This window comes from Amblyomma maculatum, chromosome 3 (genome assembly GCF_055883805.1).
Source record: "Amblyomma maculatum isolate TAMU_Amacu chromosome 3, ASM5588380v1, whole genome shotgun sequence".
In the NCBI taxonomy this organism is placed as follows: Eukaryota; Metazoa; Arthropoda; class Arachnida; order Ixodida; family Ixodidae; genus Amblyomma; species Amblyomma maculatum.
The window spans coordinates 71,011,591-71,033,849 of record NC_139346.1 but is presented as its reverse complement, the minus strand read 5'-3'; the positions used below and the strand labels follow the sequence as shown (position 1 = coordinate 71,033,849).

The 22,259-nt window shown below is 45.9% G+C and overlaps 1 protein-coding gene and 1 pseudogene across 2 annotated transcripts in view; both read left to right on the top strand.

The window, feature by feature from the left end:
* The window catches only part of LOC146194955 (uncharacterized), a 73,455-nt pseudogene extending 73,311 nt beyond the window's left edge, over positions 1-144 (top strand).
* LOC146194954 (monocarboxylate transporter 9-like) overlaps positions 1-22,259 on the top strand; it is a 41,759-nt gene that overhangs the window by 5,336 nt on the left and 14,164 nt on the right. The window lies entirely within an intron of this gene.

Genomic DNA, 22,259 nt, shown 5'->3' with positions numbered 1-22,259 from the left:
CCCCATCCTCGCCTGGTGCATCAACGCCATCTGTAAGCAGGGTCCATCAACCGAGGGCCCAAGGACATCACCGAGCAGCTTCGCTCTAGCCCTTCAAGCCCTGAGCTGACCAGCTACCACCGCCCAGCCTCAGCCCGGACCTGAAGGCAAGGAGAACAGGCAGACCAATCAGAACTGAATCGAAGGACCCGAACAACCGAATGATCCGAAGGAACCGATGAACACGAACACGCAACCCCCGCCCAAGCTGCCCGACGCGACCTCAAGGCATCGCTCCCATGGACTCTAGTGATGGATGGTTGACAGCTCCAGGAGAGGCGGGTCACCTACGCTTCAGACGTCGTACCGGCAAGCCGTTCTATTCTTACTTCTTCCTCTTCTTCAAGCATATAGACACGCCCATCATCATGCCATGGAATCATCATCGGTAAACTTCCTCGTCTACGATGGGGAAGGTCGCTTGGTGGCCCCGGATCATGGTACGGACGAAAGAGGAAGAAGAGGGCAGTGGCGCGGGCAAGAGAGCGCGCGCTAGGCCCGCACACAGATTCATTAAACGTCATCTCACGACCATCGAGCATCTTCTCTCTGTCCCCTGTTCTCCTAATGTCATCGCTTGCTGCCGCGTAACAATATTGATATGCAGGAAATATTGTTCAGCAGAATCAGAACAGAACATTAGTTTACGGAATGGAATGAAGCCCTCGAAGTGGTAAAGGCATATCAACTTAGGAAGGTACAAAACGTGTAGTGTAGCGAAAAGAGTTCACGTTAAATTGAGGACCACGCTAACAGCAATGGAAATGAATACGATCAATGTAATGTTAAGAGACATTAAGCGCGCAGTGACGAAATTCCGGATGGTGACATTCTTCTCGTAATTAAAAGCCATGTAATGGGAACGAGATAATCGATGCTTGCCAAGGAAACTGACTGGATTCTATAGGAAGGTAACAATAGAAGGAGTCTTCTGAATATTATGTGGGCTGAGTGCGTTGATATTGCTTTGATCAATTGGGTGTTATATTCAAAGGCCGAGGCTAACTGAATATTATAGGAAAGCTACTGCTGTTGGTGCAATCACGTTGTTTATGACTGCAATGACAAGCGAAATCTAACTGCACTCGTTAGGGCGGTTAAGCGGCGCGTTTCCTCTGCATTACTTATCTTTAGTCCTTTACTGCGACAATGCCGATGATTTATCAAACTTTGTCGCCATCCTCACTAATACAAATGTCTCTACCATATTTTGCCTCTCAGTTGCGGTGTTTTAAGCTTTTAAACACAGACCTAGAATTTAATCATGCGGTCTCGTTATTTCTGGCACAGCCGATAACTTGTCATACTCATATTAAAGTTAAATTAAGAACCGCAAATTAAAATTACCATCAGTGAAAAAAGACTACCCCTTTTTGGTGATCAGGACACAAAGGAGGAAGGAGGAAGATAAGAAGGAGGAAAGGCAGGAAGGTTAACCCCTAAAAGAAACCAGTTTGCTACCCTGCACTGGGGAAAGGGTCTGAGTGGATATAAAAGTTGTAGGTAAGAGGGAGATGGGTGAAGCAGGTATAGTCATATTAAAGCCATATCATGTCACATCACACCACGTTACAGTCTTGTCACCTCACAAAACAGCAAAATAACAGCCTTGCGGTTAGGCCCCTGTTTTCATTAATCGGAGCAGTGCATTGGAGGCCTTCACCATCGTCGATAGCCGCGGCCAGTGACCTAGAATAGTGATTACAGTCAGTGGCCATCGATCTAGACGCTCGAGTGCGCGGCCGAGACACTGCGTTTCCGCAGTGTATTTCCGCAGGGCGATTTCCCATACCTGTCACAAAAGAATAAGAGTTTGCGAATGCTACACCAAACCAGGTTTCTTCGCATCGGGGTAGGCCAGGTGGAAGCCGGAGATTGAGGTCAGGGTCCAGGAATTTTAAGCGGCAGTTCGCAAACTGGCCAGACTTCCAGAGTACTCCCGCAACAAGTGAGCGAAGCCTGCCCGCTGCGTCTGGCCTAGAAAAGGAGATCAACACACAATCGCTGTCTTGGGAAAAACAGGGCTCCTTACAAAAAACAAGTAGGCTATGGTACTCTTGTTAATATGCAACTCTATGCTGAGAACGAGGCTTAATGAGCTTTACACAGTGAAGAATTGATTTTCTACAGGTTCGTAAGCAATACAAATGTTTAATACAGGGCGTCGAATCGTTGCCATAACCGAACCGAACCCAAATTTCTCCCTCCATCTTGGGACTGAATCCGGATTGCAAAACGTGGAGGCACTGCTCCGAACCAATTCGTGGTACGTTTGCGACCCACTCTTGTTGGCAGCTTACCATCATTATATTTTGTTTTATCGCTGCTTGCAAATAGCTCTCGCTTATTTTGTAAGAGCCACTGCACACCGGAAACATCACAACGATGATTAAGAATTGTTCCTTGTAAAACATGAAAACACCATAGAAAAATATTGCCACCTGGCGTTCCTGATGTTCTTAGGTGGCGCCTGGAAGGAGAGGACACTGAAGTTGGCTCGCGCGCTGTGTTCAGAACTCTGCCTACCCCTACAGGTTAGTCCTGTCGTTTGCGTCTTGCCCTGTTATCCGCGACATATTTTGGTGTCGGCGCTAGGTTTCGATCCCAGTACATGTCCCGTACACCCCCGCATGCCTTGGACTCAACTACTGTGCCAGTCGACACCCCTGTGCACGTACTAGCCGGAGGAATCAAGGCCTGCCCCCTGAGCACGGGCCGTTGGCGTTCAACACTGCAGCCGCCCCTCGACCTGCTATGCAAGATCGAAGTTACTACACTCTGCAGCATCAACGACTGTCTCAGCCCTTCTACGGCAGTCAGACCGAAGACGTCGAAGACTGGCTCATCCAATTTGAACGGGAACCCCTCTTGCTTTTTTCATAATCCAGCGAAAGGTTGGCGATCTGGTCTCTATTTCCTGCGCACTTGCGAAACCCAGCTTGTACGTCCGGAAGCTCCCTATCCACATACTGCTGCAGCCTACCTTGGAGGATTTTCAACTTCACCTTGCTAGCATGCGAGATAAGCGCTAACGTGTGGTAGTTGGAACAATTTTTGGCGCTGCTTTCTTTGGAATAGGGATGTAAACTGACCTCCTCTATTCCTGTGGCCACTGCAGGGTTGTCCAAATTTGCTGACATAATGTATACAGAACGTTAACAGCGTCGTCATGGTTGAAGTTTTGAAGCAACTCAGCTGGAATGAATACGACAGCGTAAACCGGCACCTTTCGTGGAACATAATGGAGTCTTACCGCATCGGTCAAGACGTTTTGAATTACTAAAAAAAACATGCCGAGAAAATAAAACTGAGATTGCATGGAAGGGGTTAAGAAGTACATAAAGCTACTGTCGAGATAAGCAAGGGACTAAGGCTAGGATGTCCTTTACCTCCGGTGTTCTTTTTTTATGTGATGAATATGGGAATGATTTTGAAAGCAATTTTTGTTTTCTTAATTAGTATAAGATAGGCAGAATGGGCTTAGAACAAATGCTTCTGCGATTAGTCTACGCAGGCGACATTGCTCTATTAGCCAATAGTCAGAAATATTTACGAACATTGGTCAATATATGCCGAACGAGGGAGATGCAGTTGGTTTTTGCTTCTCTGCGTAACTCGGGTCAGATGGTATGCAACAATGTTCCTGATAAAAGCTCACATTACAATGTGATGAGGTACCACGACATGGAATACATACATACTTATTGTCGCGAAACCTTCAAAACTGTATTTGTTGTTTTTTAACAGCCGCCGGCATAGGGCCTTATCACTCTTATTCTGGATTGCGTATCAGTTCTGTATTGTTTGTTTGTTAATGCTCGAGTCGCGAGTCGCACCTTAACCAGTTCCTTTGTAGTGCAAGACGCACCGACATCTGTCTCGAAGATTCCGGCCACACGTGTGTCTTTCTGCAATGTTCCAGCTTGTGCTGGTAGCAGTTTCTGATATTATCTGTATTGTTCTGAGCAGCTTTTAAATAGAGCTTTGACGAGTGCGACGGGCATTCTTAGTTCGACGATCGACGAGCACGTTTGTTGCTATCGCCGCCGCCGAGTTGCTTAATTCTTTTGCGGGCGCAAGTCAGACCAGTAAGAATTTCGTCAGTGCAATCACCGACTCTTTACTTCTCTAACTTGTCATCTAACTTGTCACCACCCCGTGGCAATATATATATATATATATATATATATATATATATATATATATATATATATATATACCACTCTACACGATATATATATATATATATATATATATATATATATATATATATATATATATATATATATATATATATATATATATATATATATATATCTTGTAGTGTGGTAATCGTCGACCGTGAAACCGAGCTTCTTGCTCGGTTTCTCGGTTCATACCGAGTCCTCCAAAAAACATGTCCTCTCCACTACGTAGTTGAGCCCGTTACGCCCTCTGTGGGTTTGCGTCGCCGTGGATGCGAAATAGTTCTGGTGGACCGAATCAAGCCCTACTACGATCCCTATGAACTTTGGACTCCATGAGTCGCCAGGAGGGCTCCTTCTCTACCCGGTGGGAACCTGTAGTGGGTAATCTTCATCGTTATAGCCACTGACATGCGTCGCATGCTGGCGCTCTCAAGAACGAAGAAGTTGGTCGTTGTCTTTGTGATCCGCTACGCCTTACGCCCCACTGCGAGTTCATCCCGAGCAGCTGGATCCATCTGCGTCGACTGAATACACAGACCTACAACATATATATTGTGAGCACTGTGTGGCGCTTCATCTTCCACACTGCTGAACGTGCTGCTTCATCTTCATCCTGCTCCCTCTTGTAGATACCCATCGTCATCGCGGAGTGTGTTTGGCTGCAGTGTGCGACCAAGGCTTCAGGTCTGTAATAAAGCCTGATTCCCCAAGTCCGACCTTCGCGTTGCCTTACACGTGGTGGAGGTGCGCCTTGATTTCCCCGCTGCTTCGTCACCTGCATCCACCTGGAGCTTCGTTCTGGCCGCCGTTTGATCCCGACCACCATCGTCATGACACAAGAGGGCCACTCCGCTATTCCGGCTGCTACCAACTCGACTCCAGCTCCCCTTGCCACTTGGACTGTCAGTAGCCGTCAGCGCGACCCTCAGATGTTCGCCGGTCTCCGCGGCGACGACGCTGATGACTGGCTCGACAGCTACGACCGGGTCAGTGCTTTCAACCGATGGGACGATTCTCTTAAATTAATTAATGTGTCCTTTTATTTGACGGATGTGGCCAAAACGTGGTTTCTAAATCATGAGTCGACGATTCCGGATTGGGCTACCTTTAAACAAAAGTTACGCCAGATTTTCTGCGCTCCTACTGTTCGCACGGAGTCCGCCAAGAAGAAGCTAGAAGCCCGACTTCAGCGGTCCAATGAGACCTATACCTCTTATATCGAAGACGTTCTCGCACTTTGTCGGCGCATAAATGCCACCATGCCAGAGGCCGAGCGGGTTCGGCACGTCCTTAAAGGTATTGGTCCACTCGCCTATAACGCCCTGGCCGTGCAGAACCCAACCACAATTGACGCCATCATATCGACTTGTCAACGCCTTGACGAACTACAGTCAATACGCCTGCAGCCTGATCCCACTTCATTTGGTTTCACTGCCGAAGCTGACCTCCGTGTGCTTATTCGCGAATTAATTCGTGAAGAGCTCTCGGCTCAAGGTAATTTGTGCCGCCCTGCATCTGAGCCACATAATTCAAGTGCCGGCCTGCGTAGCATTGTTAAAGAAGAGCTGGCCTCAATGACCCATTCCCCGCCAACATCGGTCGCTCCTACCATCTGTCAGGTGCCAACGTACGCCCAGATCACGTCCTTGCCGCCCGCAGTTGGAGCACCTACGCCACCGGCGCCTACCACTGCTCATGTCGCTGCATTGGCACCACCTGCCGCCGCGCCGACATACTACCCCAACTGGCGCCCAGCCCGCCCTGTGTGTTATTACTGCGGGTACCGAGGCCATATTTCCCGCTTCTGTCGTCGCAGGCTCCAGAATGAACGCCGCGGCTACGAATCATTTGAAGCAGTCTACCCTCCTCGCTTTTCCGGCTCTAACCACCGTTCATTCCCTGATTATCCCCGACGTTCATCACCCCCGCCAGAAAGCCCCGCTCCGCCTGCTGGTTACAGGCCTTCAAGACGCCGTTCTCTTTCGCCTTTTCGCCGCTCCACCTCGCCTCTCCGTCAAGCTTCTCTGACGACTCCCCGCCTGTCGGAAAACTGACCACTGCAGTTTTAGGAGGGAAAACTGCACTCTTCGGCCATCCCAAAAATCCTCCGGAACGTCCCTGGAATATTATTTTAGTGCGGGTTGAAGGATTATCTGTTGAGGCTTTGGTTGACACGGGCGCCGCTGTTTCTGTGATACACACTGACTTGTGCTCCCGCTTGCGAAAAGTGAAAACGCCTTATGATGGACCTGAACTCCGCGGAGCTAATGGTGCAATAATTCGGCCTTCTGCAAAGTGTACTGTGCGAGTTTTTGTTGATGGTGTCCGCCACCATGTACAATTTGCCGTGATGTCACCGTGCGCTCACCCAATTATTTTAGGCTGGGATTTTCTGTCTGCCGCATCAGCCAGCATTTCGTGTCGCGACAGGGTCATTTACATGAACGAGAGCGATCCGTCTTCTGAACCTCCCGAGCCCCGTTATCGCCTGCTTGCCGCTACTAACTCAGTGTTGCCCCCTGGATGCGAACAACTTGTCGCGCTTACTTCTACTGACATTGATAACGGAGATGTGCTAATCGTGCCTTCTGATCGCCATCTGACCCGCGGAATCGCGCTACCACCAAGTCTTGTTCGGTTTGAGCATGGCACAGCGCTTGTCGCTGCTTCGAACACTTCCCCAGAGCCCATTGTGCTGACTAAAGGGACATGTTTTCCTTGTGTCCTGGACATTCACCCGGTGTCCCTCACCACCCTTACCGCCCCCTCTTCCTCACCAGCAGCTTCTTCCGATGCTTCTCTCTGTGTTGTCTTTGGCACCATCAATCCTGACCTTCCTGCGACTCACCGCCAAGCTTTGCAGGAATTACTTCGAAAACACCAAGCCTCCTTTGATGTCACTTCTCCGACCTTGGGCCGAACGTCTTCTGCACAGCACCGCATTATTACAGAAGGTACTTCTATTGTTAGCCGCCGCCCTTACCGTGTTTCCTTATCAGAACGTAAAATCATAGAAGATAATGTGAATGATATGCTCCGGCGAGACATTATTCGGCCATCAGCTAGCCCCTGGTCATCTCCGGTCGTCTTGGTCAAAAAAAAGGATGGGTCCGTGCGTTTTTGCGTTGATTACCGCGCACTTAACAAAGTCACTCGAAAAGATGTTTACCCTATGCCACGAATTGACGACTCCCTCGACTGTCTTCAGGGCGCCGAATATTTCTCCACTTTGGATTTGCGTTCCGGTTACTGGCAGATACCGATGCACGAAGCCGACAAAGAAAAAACCGCATTCGCTACTCCCGATGGGCTTTACGAATTCAATGTCATGCCTTTTGGACTTTGTAATGCCCCCGCTACGTTTGAGCGCATGATTGACACTGTTCTTAGAGGACTTAAGTGGAAAACATGCTTGTGCTACCTAGACGACATAGTTATTTTCTCTGCGACTTTTTCTGATCATTTATGCCGCCTTGATCAAGTATTAACGTGCCTGGCATCCGCCGGTCTCCAGCTGAACACAAAAAAGTGTAATTTCGCCAAGAAAGAAATCAAGATCCTAGGCCACCTCGTCAGCCGCGATGGCATTCGACCCGACCCTGACAAGCTTGCTGCAGTTTTGAACTTTGCACGCCCTCAGCGCACTAAGGAACTACGCAGTTTCCTTGGCCTGTCTTCGTACTTTCGCCGTTTCATTCCAAATTTCGCTACCATTGCTGCACCGCTCCACCGCCTCCTTACAGACCGTACTACTTTCAATTGGTCCGAAGAATGCGAAAAAGCTTTCCAAACCCTAAAGAATGCCCTCACTTCGGACCCTGTTCTCGCTCACTTCGACGACACTGCTGCCACCATTCTTCACACCGATGCCAGCAGCCTCGGTATCGGCGCCGTACTTCTGCAACGTGATACAGCTTCTCGGGAAAAGGTAATTGCGTTTGCCAGTCGAACTCTAACAATAGCGGAACGCAACTACACCATCACTGAGCAAGAGTGCCTAGCCGTCGTTTGGGCAGTTCAGAAATTCCGCCCCTACCTTTACGGCCGCCATTTCACGATCGTTACCGATCACCACGCTCTGTGCTGGTTATCAACCCTCAAAAATTTGACTGGACGCCTGGGCCGTTGGATTCTGCGTTTGCAGGAGTACCACTTTGATGTCGTATTCAAATCGGGACGCAAACATCGAGATGCCGATGCTCTTTCCCGCTGCCCGCTCTCAGATTCACCACCTAGTGCTTCCTCGAGCCTTCCTGTGTGCACCCTCGACGTCCCAATGTCGTCCAGAGCCCCAACCTTAACCTGTGCTACTCTTGCCGCTGCTCCAGATCGCTACGCCATTATTTCAAACCAGCGAGCAGATCCCTACTGTATTTCCCTAATCGACCTTCTCACCGGTGCTTCTCACCCTCCTACCGCTAGGATGCGCAGGCAACTCCAAAAGTTCAAACTTGACAACGGCGTGCTCTCCCGTTATATTTATTGCTCCGAAGGCACCCGTTGGGTCCCCGTTATTCCGAAAGCGCTTCGCATCCGTATCCTGGCGGCTTTCCACGATGATGCTACAGCCGGTCACTTAGGCTTTCATAAAACTTACCACCGCGTGAAAGCCCGTTTCTTCTGGCCAGGCCTCGCCTCAAGTGTGGCAAAATACGTCGCCTCTTGTCTGCCATGTCAGCGCCGCAAACGGCCCACTTCTCCTCCTGCTGGTCTACTACAGCCGCTACCTTGCCCTGCTACTCCTTTTACCGTTGTTGGCATAGACTTATACGGGCCACTTCCATTGTCCGCACGAGGTAATCGCTGGATCGTCACCGCCGTCGACCACCTAACACGCTACGCTCAGACCGCTTCCCTGCCTAATGGCTCAGCACATGAGGTCGCGACCTTCTTTTTGGAATCGCTCGTACTGCGCCATGGGGCCCCTCAAGTGCTTCTCAGCGATCGTGGTCGGACATTTCTGTCGAAGATTGTAGCCGAAGTTATTGAGGCCTCAACCACACATCACAAATTGACCTCCAGCTATCACCCGCAGACCAATGGGTTGACTGAGCGGTTCCACCGCACGCTTTCTGACATGTTGTCTATGTATGTCGACCAGGACCACCGAAACTGGGACGTAATACTTCCTTTTGTTACGTTCGCCTACAATACGGCTGTACAGCGGACCACAGGTTACACCCCGTTTTTCCTCGTCTACGGCCGTTCTCCCGCTACCTTTCTTGACGCCTCTTTTCTTTCTACACATGCCAGTTCCTCATCCTCTCTTCCTGACCAGTTCCTTTCCCGAGTGGCCAAGTCACGCCGGCTTGCTCGCGTCAACACGGAAGCTAGCCAGGAAGACCGCAAGTACCGCTATGATGCAACCCATCGCCAAGTTTCGTTCCGTCCCGGCGACGAGGTGTTACTTTGGACCCCATTACGCACTCCTGGCCTTTGTGACAAGTTACAGCACCGTTACATTGGTCCTTACACAGTTGTTGCAAAAACCTCCCCGGTCAACTATCGCGTCTCCCCTGTTTACCCTCCTCCGGACTGTCGTTACCGTGGCACTGAAGTTGTCCACGTTTCACGTATGAAACCTTTTATTCGGCGCAATCCTGCGGACTAATTGCGGCCAGGTTGGCCGCTTGAACTGCGCGGGCGAAATAGTGTGAGCACTGTGTGGCGCTTCATCTTCCACACTGCTGAACGTGCTGCTTCATCTTCATCCTGCTCCCTCTTGTAGATACCCATCGTCATCGCGGAGTGTGTTTGGCTGCAGTGTGCGACCAAGGCTTCAGGTCTGTAATAAAGCCTGATTCCCCAAGTCCGACCTTCGCGTTGCCTTACAATATATATATATATATATATATATATATATATATATATATATATATATATATATATATATATATATATATATATGTATATATATATAAAGCATAATTTAATAGACGTACTTGGTTGCTAGAGGTTATACTCAAGTGAAAAAAAGCTTCAAACTGATTCCAGTTTTATTTGAAGTCGACGTTTCGGCAGGAGCCCTGCCTTTCTCAAGACTAATACGGCCGTCACACGGGCACGACTGAACGAGTTTTAACTCCCTTCAACCAAGGTAGTATTTATATCAATGAAGATAAGTGCCGTGTCACACGGCAGTCCTTTAGGAAAGGAAGTTTAAGGAAGTTCCTAGCGTAAGGAATTCTGATCATCGCCATCGAGCAGGCTAAAGGATTACTCTGGTTCCCTTTGAGCCTCAGTGCAGGTTTAAATAAAACAAATATGAATTATTTTGCGTTCACAACTAAATTTAATACTGTAGCACGACGCAAAGCATGGAAAAAAGTAAACGCGCAAATATCCAAGCATTCACGCAAGCATTTTGCAAGCATATTGTGGCCAGCATAGCGGACAATTCCGCTATGCTTGTAAAGGAGGAGCGCATTCCTTTCATATGAATGAAGGATACATTTATATTCTAAATTTATTAAAACTGTTGAAAAGAAAGCAGATAGAAATTATTTTACTTGTTATTTACTTGATTATTTTATATGCATACACAAAACGAACAGCGCCTAATGGGAAATCGGCGGCGTCTCTCAGAGGCTCATTCTTAGCCGTGTGGCACGGCGAAAACTACAATGCGGCTGAACTCCCTCCGTGGTCCTTTATGGAAAAAAGTTCGAGGGAGTTGGGACTTGCCCGTGTGACAGAAGTATAAGAAGGCAGGGTACTCGAGTCTTGAGAAAGGCAGGGCTCCTGCCGAAAGGTCGACTCCAAATAAAACTGGAATCACTATGAAGCTTTTCATACACACACACACACACACACACACACACACACACACACACACACACACACACACACACACACACGCGCGCGCACACACACACACACACACACACACACACACACACACACACACACACACACACACACACACACACACACACACACACACACACACACACACACACACACACATATATATATATATACGGTATATATATACGGTATATATATATATATATATATATATATATATATATATATACCGTTCATCAGCAGAGTTCTCTGCCATCTCGACCTGTGCAGCGCTCCGACATCAAAACCCCGTCGTAACAACATGGTGGAGGTGCTAAGCACGAATATCCTCACGACGCATCCTCAACCGCTGGAGCCTGACCGGAGCCGTAGTTCGCTGGTCTTCCTCCTATTCTTCTGAGAATGAAGCAGACAACTGCGCAGTCTCGTACATCAACGCGAAGCATTCTGTCCCCGTCTGGTGATGTACCACCTACTGCCTCAAACGCGACGGTACCGCTTCGAGAGCCTCGCTCTTTTGCCGGTCGAACAGGGGAAGATGTTGATGAGTGGGTCACTCATTTTGAACGTGTGAGCCACTTCAACCGCTGGGATTCGGTGGCAAAACTAGCGTATGTGGTATTCTTTTTGACGCAGACCGCCATGATGTGGTACGAGAACCACGAAGACTCTCTGACCACTTGGCAGGGCTTTGTGGCAGCTATTAAAGAATCTTTTGGCGATCTGACTGCAAAGAGGAGGCAGGCTGAGCAGACATTTGCTCAGAGAGCTCAGACAGCAGATGATGATTATCATCATCAGCCTGATTATACCCACTGCAGGGCGAAGGCCTCTCCCATATTTCTCCCCTTAACCAGGTTCTGTGCTAGCTGCATCCACTTGACCCCTGCGAACTTCTTAATCTCATCCGCCCATCTAACTTTCTGCCGCCCCCTGCTAAGCTTTCCTTCCCTTGAAATCCAGTTTGTTACCCTAAGCGACCATCGGTTATCCTCTCTTCGCACTACAAGTCCTGCCCATGCACATTTCTTCTTAATTTCCACTAGAATGTCGGTCACTTGAGTTATATCTCTGACCCACTGTGCACGCTTCCTATCTCTTAATGTTACCCCTACCATTTTTCGTTCCATAGCCTTCTGTGTTGTCCTCAACTTAAGTAGAACCCTCTTGGTTAGCCTCCACGTTTCAGCCCTATAGGTGAGTACAGGTAAGATGCAAGTGTTGTATACTTTCCTCTTGAGCGATACCGGTAAGCTGCTAGTCATAATCTGCGAGTGCTTGCCAAATGCGCTCCATCCTAAAGTTTCTTTGGAGGGCACAGTATTGCTGGCGGAGTTTGCAGTACAGCCCCCATCAACACACGATGTAATCTTGGGAATTGACGTCCTGCGTATGTGCGGCGCTACAGTTGATTGTCGAACGGGAGAGCTAAGTGTCAGTGGTTCTCTTCCTCGTGAACGTTTGGAAGAGACGTCACATTATGAAGACGTTTTGTGCGTGTGCGTGATGAGGTCGTCGTACCACCACGTTCTGCAGTGTTCGTTCAGGGGTCTTGCTCCCGTCCTATTGATGACTCGTTTGAGGTTACTGTTGCGTCTTTTATATACAGTGCGTAAAGAAAACTGTATTAGTGCCGCATTGTTTGGTTTGCATGAAAGAGCGTCGTACCGGACTGTGGACTATAAATTGCTCAGCGGAACCGGTTGTTTTTCCAGCGGGCTCTAAACTAGCTTCACGTAGTGCAGCTGTCCCGAATTATGTGACTCTCCTTACTTCTTCCCTTGATAACCCCGCTACTAACTCACCTGCTGACGAGAAGCTTCTTCCGATGATCAGCGCATCGCTGAACACCTCACAACAACAGATGTTGAAGAATCCCTTGTCCTAGCACATGTCCGTCTTTGATTTCGCGCAATCCGACGGCTCTCAAAGTTTTCCGCAGTCGCGCGTACGCCACAGGATTAACACGGGGTTTGCCCAACCGATCCGCCAAAAGCCTATCGCGTGTCGCCGTCAGAGCGCAAAGTGGTCACCGAGCGCGTTAAAGACATGTTGAACAGGGGCGTAATTCAGGAGTCCTTTAGTCCTTGGGCTGCTCCCGCGATACTGGTCAAAAAGAAGGACGGAACATGGAGGTTCTGCATCGACTACCGTCGCCTCAACTCCATCACTAAAAGGATGTATCCTCTCCCACGCATCGACGATGCCTTATATTGCCGTTTCTCGGCATCTTATTTCTCTTCGGTTGATTTGCGATCGGAGTATTGGCAGATTCCGATGGACCCCGCTGATAAACAAAAGAACTGCATTTGTTATGCCGGATGGCCTATTTGAATTCAATGTGATGCCTTTCGGCCTATGTATGCGCCGGCTACTATTAAAAGATTTATGGACACAGTACTGCGTGGCATCAAGGGGGAAATCTGCATGTGCTATTTAGACGACGTTGTTATTTTTGGCCGGACTTTTACTGAACATAACACGCGACTCGCTATGTTTTAGATTGCTTGCAGAAGGCTGGCCTTGTCCTGAATTCTAAAATGAGCCGTTTTGGCGAGTGTCAAGCGCTGGTACTCGGACATCTCGACGACCGCGATGGAGTTCGCCAGATCCACAGAAGACTGCAGCAGTTGCAGCATTTGAAAGACCGCAGAATCAAAAGGAGCTCCGCAGTTTTCTGGGGCTGTGCTCCTACGTTTGACGATTCGTCCCAAGGTTTGCCGACGTCGCTTACCCTCTAAAGTCCCTTCTACAAAAGGGCGTCCCTTTCGACTGGACCTGAGATTGTGACGCGTCTTTCCCCCAGCTAAAGTTTCTGCTTACGTCACGTCCCATACTACGGCACTTCTACCCCCCGCTCCGACGGAAGTTCATACTGATGCAAGTGGAATCGGTGTTGGCGCTGTGCATGTGCATCGTTCGCCAACTGGAGAGCATGTAAATGCGTATGCAACCCGTTTCCAATTACCAAACGTGAGCGTAACTACACTGTTACGGAGCAAGAGTGTCTCGCTGTGGTTTTCGCTGTTCAGCGGTTTCGGTGCTACCTATAGAGACGCCATTTCACGATTATATATATATATATATATATATATATATATATATATATATATATATATATATATATATGTATATATATATATATATATATATACATATATATATATATATATGTATATACATATATACATAATATATATATATTTACATATCATAATTATCCCGGCCTCGGCGGCCGCTTTTCGGTGGAGGCGAAAAGCAAGGTACCCGTGTGCTGCGCGATGTCGGTGCAGGTTAAACCCCAGGTGGCCGAAATTTCCAGAGTCCTCCATTACGGCATCTCTCATAACCTGAATCGCTTCTGGATGTTAAACCCCACAAATCAAACCAAATCATTATCATCATCATCATCGTAATTCTGCTTTATTAAAATTTTCCGTTTTGTATATATGTCAAGGATAGGCTCCTTTTCCATTGATTATTTCAGGTGTTTAACCTATGTGTCCTGTCTAAAATTTAAATATTTAAAGTTTAAAGGTTTTCTAAATTAAGAAGCACGAAAAGAAAAGTTGAAAATGCTGGCGACTATTACTACCCCATTTCAAAAAGGAGGCTCTTTAATGCATGCATGCATACACACATACATACATACATGTTTGCATTTGTGTATGTATGTATGTATGTTTTCATGTATGTATGTATGTATGTATGTATGTATGTATGTATGTATGTATGTATGTATGTATGTATGTATGTATGTATGTATGTATGTATGTATGTATGTATGTATGTATGTATGTATGTATGTATGTATGTATGTATGTATGTATGTATGTATGTATGTATGTATGTATGTGTATGTATGTATGCAATATGCACGTACATACACCCGGCCGAGGAGCCGCAGTGGTTACGGCGCTCGACTACTGTGCCCAAGGACGCGGAATCGAACCCCGACCTCGGCGGCCGCTTTTCGATTGAGGCGAAAAGCAAGGCGCCCGCGTGCTGTGCGAAGTCAGTGCACGTTAAAGAACCCCAGGTGGTCGAAATTTCCGGAGTCTTTCACTATGGTATCTCTCATAGCATCAGTCGCTTCGGGACGTTAAACCCAAGAAACCAAAACATACGGACATACATACATACATACATACATACATACATACATACATACATACATACATACATACATACATACATACATACATACATACATACATACATACATACATCATCATCATCATCATCCTGACTATGCCCACTGCAGGGCGAAGGCCTCTCCCATATTTCTCCACTTAACCCGGTTCTGTGCTAGCTGCATCCACTTCAGACCCCTGCGAACTTCTTCACCTCATCCGCCCACCTAACTTTCTGCCGCCCCCTGCTAAGCTTTCCTTCCCTTGGAATCCAGTTTGTTACCCTAAGCGACCATCGGTTATCCTCCCTTCGCACTACATGTCCTGCCCATGCCCATTTCTTCTTTTAATTTCCACTAGTATGTCGGTAACCTGAGTTATTTATCTGACCCAGTCTGCACGCTTTCTCTCTCTTAATGTTACCCCTACCATTTTTCGTTCCATAGCCCTCTGGGTTGTCCTCAACTTAAGTAGACCTCTCTTGGTTAGCCTCCACGTTTCAGCCCCATAAGTGAGCACAGGTAAGATGCAACTGTTGTATACTTTCCTCTTTAGCGATACCGGCAATCTGCTAGTCTTAATCTGGGAGTGCTTGCCAAATGCGCTCCATACATACGTACATACATACATACATACATACGTACATACATACATACGTACGTACGTACGTACATACATACATACATACATACATACATACATACATACATACATACATACATACATACATACATACATACATACATACATACATACATACATACATACATACATACATACATACATACATACATACATACATACATACATACATACATACATACATACATACATACAGGGTGTTGAATATTTGGGGGCTGGGATTTAAAAAATTCCTATGCAAAATTTACTTCCCGATTCGAGCTGAAATAACGTTCACAAAGTAGCAAAATATAGTCTACGATATCTGATAAGTGATTCAACATCGGCACTTGCCTAGATTTCGCGAAATCGAGAAAAAACTGCTCTCGGTGGCGTGCACAATTTTCGCAGAAGAGAGTCGAAAAGATATTTTGACATGATACGTCATCTGTCGAGCAGTGAGACAAACTACATCCCGGCCGTTGGCGCGCTTGCCTCGCTGCCCGAAAGATGACGCACCATGTCAAAATAGCTTTTCGACTCTCTTCTTCGAAAATTGTGCACGCCTCCGAGAGGAGTTTCTTCTCGATTTCGGAAAATCTAGGCAAGTACCCGAAAATCTAGGCAAGTACATTTATACAGAAGCCATCTTTGACGACGTAGTGGCCATTCCGACTTGTGTGCGATAGCTTATCTTATGACCATATTACTGACACACAGCTCTATTCGCATGAGCAAAGAGCCCTCGAAGCGCATTTATTACCCTTTCGTAAATTCAAGTTACAAATCCCATATATGCAATGCATCTACATAAATGCGAGTAATTATGCAGTAATAGTTCTTTTAAAGTATATTGGTGGATCGCACAGCGGAACCTTGTTCGCCTGAACGCAATTTTCTCTTCGCTAATTATTAATCCCTGTTTATGCCTCTCTGATCGGACATATCTGACAAGAAAGAATTCGTGAGCAACCTCATCTAGCGAAAGACCACCAGACATAAGAAAAAAAGATGTGTTTTCACCAAGTACACGAACTTGGCCTGCTTGGCCCGGCAGTTACGTCTCCGACTCGGGATACAACGCATCGTTGCGTTGGATCCCCATGCAGCTCCTGCCATGTTGGTTAATCTCGTGATGTAAGTTTGCCTGAGCAAGAAATCTGGAGCAAGAGCAACCGATAAAAAAGCATCGGGTACCGTACAGCATTTATACCTTTATGAAAAGTGCCTCCGCTGCTGTACCCGCTCATCCCGTGTTCTTCCTAATTATTAATTGCCCCTTAGATCGCAGAGAAATTGGGCCCGAGTGTTACCTCCGAACTCTAAGGTGTCATGCTACAATCAGTAAAGTCTTGAAACATGCTTGTTTTGGTTTGTTCTTTTTATCACAGCGTTGGTACTGAAAACGCTGACTTTTGAGAAGAACGAGGCCATCAAATCTACATTGTTAATAATTGAGTGAATAAACTTGTGCGCTCGGTACGGCATTGCATTGAATGCCAGGTAAATATATGATACGACGAATATTTCAAACTTTCCTTGTTTGCCCCAATTTAACTGCTTTCTCAAGAAGCAATCCTCGGCATTTATGCCTAATTTACTTGTACAAGCATGAGCTCGCGGCGCATAAAGTTGGAGTACTTGAGGCAACTAGCGCAATGCTTGATTCTAGAACTTTTGTGGCTGGAAGCATTGTCTGGCTGGGAAGACGCTGCTGGGCAGCCTTTGCGTATCACACGTTTTCTGCCGTATACAAGGTGCCAACAAATAAGCCACGAAACGAAGCCCTCTATGCGGTGGTATAAAGCTTGAGCCTGGAATGCCGTTACTCTAGAAATAACGCTTTTTATGCCTTTTCTATGTACTATGAATAATTTACTATCGTACGTTGTAAAGGCCGTTTCTAATTTTCATCTATGCTTTACAAGCTTGATAATATTGTGCAACATTAAAGGAGCTGTATATGGGGTCCACTATTGATGCCCTAAAGTATTTAACACTATACTAAAGTAAACAATCATTACGAAAAGGTTTAGCGAGATTCTTCTTTGACTAAAGTATATTTGACACTCACAATGAGTAGAATTTTTCTGACAACCTAACTTCTTCTTCTGCTTTTGAAATTCACCAATATTTATAAAAATCTCATCGCACCCAGTACCCTAGAGAAATGTCCCTAGATGGCGTTCCTCCGGCCGTGCTCAAGTAGCTATGCAATCTAAGGTATCTAACAACTCTTATCGAAAAAGCGTAAAACTGTGGCGACACTCTGATGATAGCATATGGGATTCTGTGGATTTGTATCACTTGTTCTCATCCTCCATTTCTTGTTCAAATCACGTGGTTATCCACCAGAAGTCGTTGCAGTGTTGCCAAACAATGACGATCGCTCATAGTTGTTCTGTTCCAATATTTTTGCTATGCAAAGCTCACATAAAAAGATAACACCAAGTGTTGATTATTTCTCCGAATTTATGACGCATGCAGAACTTGTGAATGCTTATATAGTATAGTGACTTAGTGGAAATATTATACACGAATCCTAAAACGACGTGGGTGGCAAGCGTAAAAAGAGATCGTAAATTGAGGCGATAAATGTTTAGGCCGCAGGAAAAAAAACGCAGTCTTGAGCCTAACTTTTAACACCATTTCTGTATTGCTCGCGCAGAATTAAATGATAGCATCAATTCGTACAAAACTAAAAAGCAAAAGGGAGCAAGCATTGCAGTGCCCGTACTATGGGCTGATGTAGCAATAATACCTTAGAGCCCCAATGACTTCTGCTTTAAACATTAGCTGCTGACTTCGCTAAACTAGATTCACTGTATCGATAACTATGCGTCGATTCCAGTTTTTTCATGGTCTCCCCAGGAGAGGATCCAAAATCGCTAAATGGACGATCACTACGCCTTTCCCCTGTCTCGCCATCGACAACCTCGAAGGCAGTGAATGCCGATAAAATGTAGAGAGAGAGAGAGAGAGAGAGACTATTGACCGAATGCAACAATGTACATGAAGGAGAACCCATTGAGCGCCGCCTCTGTCAATGTTACGGCCATCTATTTGCCACCCTAGACTGCCTGCCGCCAATGATCTAGAGGAGCCAGTGGTTTTAGGAGGTTGCTTGTAAAAAGCGTCGTTAAACGCTATTCCTCCGTGTAGTACTTGTGTGGCTCATGTGTGAATTGCTGTCTTTGCCTCAGCTTGTAAGGAATCTCGTACTACAGTTCCCAACACGTTTGTTGAAATCACACCGCCAGATTGGGAGTTGCATACACACAAACACCTTCCAAGCAAATATCCGCAGTCTCTTATGAGGCTGTATCTCAGTTTTAGTGCTTTTTCTGCCGATCGTTGAAAACGACCGCAACGTTACCGCTAACCATCACTGTGGCCGCGCAAAATTGGGGACCTCACGATCGGTTGGCTTCCACCGTAGCAAGGGTGGCTCGCCGGTGCAAGCCGCGCAAGAGGAATGAAGTAACATTTTAAACTGCAACTACCAGCGTAGCTTCTCCCGTCACATAGCTTTTGAGTAATCTGCCTCCGCACGCTCTCGTGCCCTCGTATACTCCACAGATAGGAACACCCGAGATTATGAAAGTGGGGAGAGGAGGCTGGCAATCCTTCTGTCGCGAGTGTGTCTCCCGTTGTCCTTACCAATTCTTCCGTGGAATACAGGCGTTAGGGGGGGGGGGGGGGGATTCGACGACTTGACATCTCCGGAAAGGAGCCGCACGAGCCTTTGCGGGCAATTTATTTTCTAAGTGATGGTGCCCAGGTTCATTGTCAAAAAGGGACCATCTCAGGGAATATGAATTTTGTGGCTCTTTCATAATTACGAAATGCCTTTTCTTTTATTCGGAGGGGCTTGTTTCATAGTCTAGGCTATGATGACAAAAATGTGACTTTAACATTGACAGATTGCGTCGCATTTTGCACGCAACGGCTTTTTAGAACTTTATCGCTATGCAACTGCACTTGCGGAGCCAATCACCCTGGATTATTTTGATAGGGTGTGTTAAACCATTATTATTATTTGCTATTGGCCAGAGTATTGTTATTTTGTTCTAACGTAAAATTACAGTACAAACCTAATGCAGAATTTGAGAGTAATAATTGAAGCGTTTTGACGATATATTGAGGCAAGGAATATGATTATGCTTGTATGTATGCATGGACGGTTACAAAGCACTGTTTACGTTTCTCCCGTGACAAAGAATATTTCTCTTATCCATTTTGCTGAAGACACCACTCAGATCTAAGAGCTCCCCGCCGCTGTTTAAGTGGATATATATCCCCGTCCTGATCTGTTGGAAAATAAAATTATTATAATCAATCAGTCAATCAGGAGAGAACCAAGCACAAACGAGTAGCGCACAGGTCGTGCCTATTGAATTTGTTCGGACATTTTCTATTTAGCTCCTGACTCTCGCTCGCTCGGTTACATAAGAAACAAACGGCCATGGGACTCTACCGTCGAAGGGGCGCGTAAGAGCTGCACTCTAAAATTTGATTAGGAATAGAGCAATCTCCTGTTAGCTTATTGGAACGAATGAAATAGCGTATTTTGAAAATTACTCTAAACGAATTGAATGTGTTACGAATATTTCGAATACTTCCGGATAATTGGCATGATGATCGGCTAAGGCCGCAATAGTATTTTTCGTAGAGTGCGGCGAATAAAACCGGGCTTATTCTAAAGCAGCGCAGCAACTCGTTGCGTCCGTTATGTGCGGATAAATGGACCAGTGCCGCTAGGCATTCCATTCTTCTGGAAGCGCACATAATCGTCATTAAAGAGCTCAGATTAGACGACGCCGATGAACAAAAAACGAAATATAGCTGGATGTCTAACCTGACGCTCAAAATACCATCGCACTGAATTTGTGTTGCGAGCCCTTAGTGGGGGTTATTGCTTGATGTTTACGACTATAGGGATTTATCCAGAAGTCAATACTGCATGACAGTGTTTTCGCTAGGGCACTAGTGCTTGACACTATTCCTGATTTCATAGTTTTTCGCAAAATTATTGACTATTAGAAATTTTCGATTCCCGTTCGACTAACTTCTCTGACTATTCACTTTATTTGGCACCAGCTACAAAACATGCGCTATTTTTATTCGTTTTGGCAGCGCATGTGCAGATTGCTAACCAAAGCGGTTCTAAAAAATAACTGTTAGCACGCGCTTTATATAGACCACTATCATTAGCTGGTTCGTTTAATTATTTTCTCTGAAGTCTATTTGTAGCTGACAGACATTAGAATTCGGAAAAAGAGACAAAATAGAGAGTTGTTTCCACTGTGCTGCTTAATGTGTGGGATAACCGAGAGAAAACAAAATATTCATTATTATTTAAGGAGTAAAGCGCATGTACTCGAACGTGACATGCTGGCGGGAGCCTGAAAATGGATGCCATTAGCGCCATCGCCTCAATGCCTAAAATAAAACATTAATGTTGCCAATTTTTTGTGTCGTAGTCCAATCAACGACCATGTAGAAAAATAGCAATGCTGTTGCCCAATGATAGAAACGGAGGCATCACTGCGAGGTAAATTGAATCCCCCTAGCCGAAAAAAAATTGAGGACACATTGGCGACTAAAGTGATGAAAGGCGAACGCCTGTGTGCTGCATTCTGCTACGCGATTTTACCGGGTGAGTGGCAGTATTTAGCATTTAATTAGGTGTTTACGCAACTGTCACTGATCAGTAATTAATAATTTTTCAGCAATAATTTATAATTGTTCAAGTGGGCATTGATGTATTAACCCATAATTAGTACGTGGTTACAGATACCCATATGGCCATTTAAGGCGACAACAATTGTTAATTAGGTTGATGATTGCGCAATTGTTCCTAAAATGCAATTATCTTTCAACTTGCCATCAATATTGTTTGTTTAATTATCATTGCGAAAATATGATTTGATTATTTATAATTAGAAGCTAGCAACTATTTACAACTTGGCACTAAGTAACTAAACAATTAATTAGTCATTCATTACTAATTAAGCATTCATTGGCATATGGCCTTACAAGGCTCGCATTCGCGCATACTGCAGTCTTGGTTGCGCGGCATTATTTTATTATTAATTAGCTCATTACTCAGGTGTCAATGTTTAGTAACCATAAATAATTAGTAGTAAGCAAGTAGTAATTAGTAATCAGTGTTCAGTAATTAACAATTGTTATGATTTATTGAGCAACTACTACTTATCAGTATATAATATTGACTAATAATTAAATAGTAATTATTCATTGATTGGCATATGGCGATAAAAGGCATACATTCGTGCACACTGTGGTGGTGCTCTGTGATTGGTCGAGACCTCCATGTCGTCATCTCGTCTCGACCAAACAGAGCCGCCGCAAAAGCGTGACACTTGCTGACTACAACGATGAGGCTATAAAGGCTTTCGCCTTAATATGCACGAGCATAAGTTCCGTACCTATGGCTTATACAGATGTC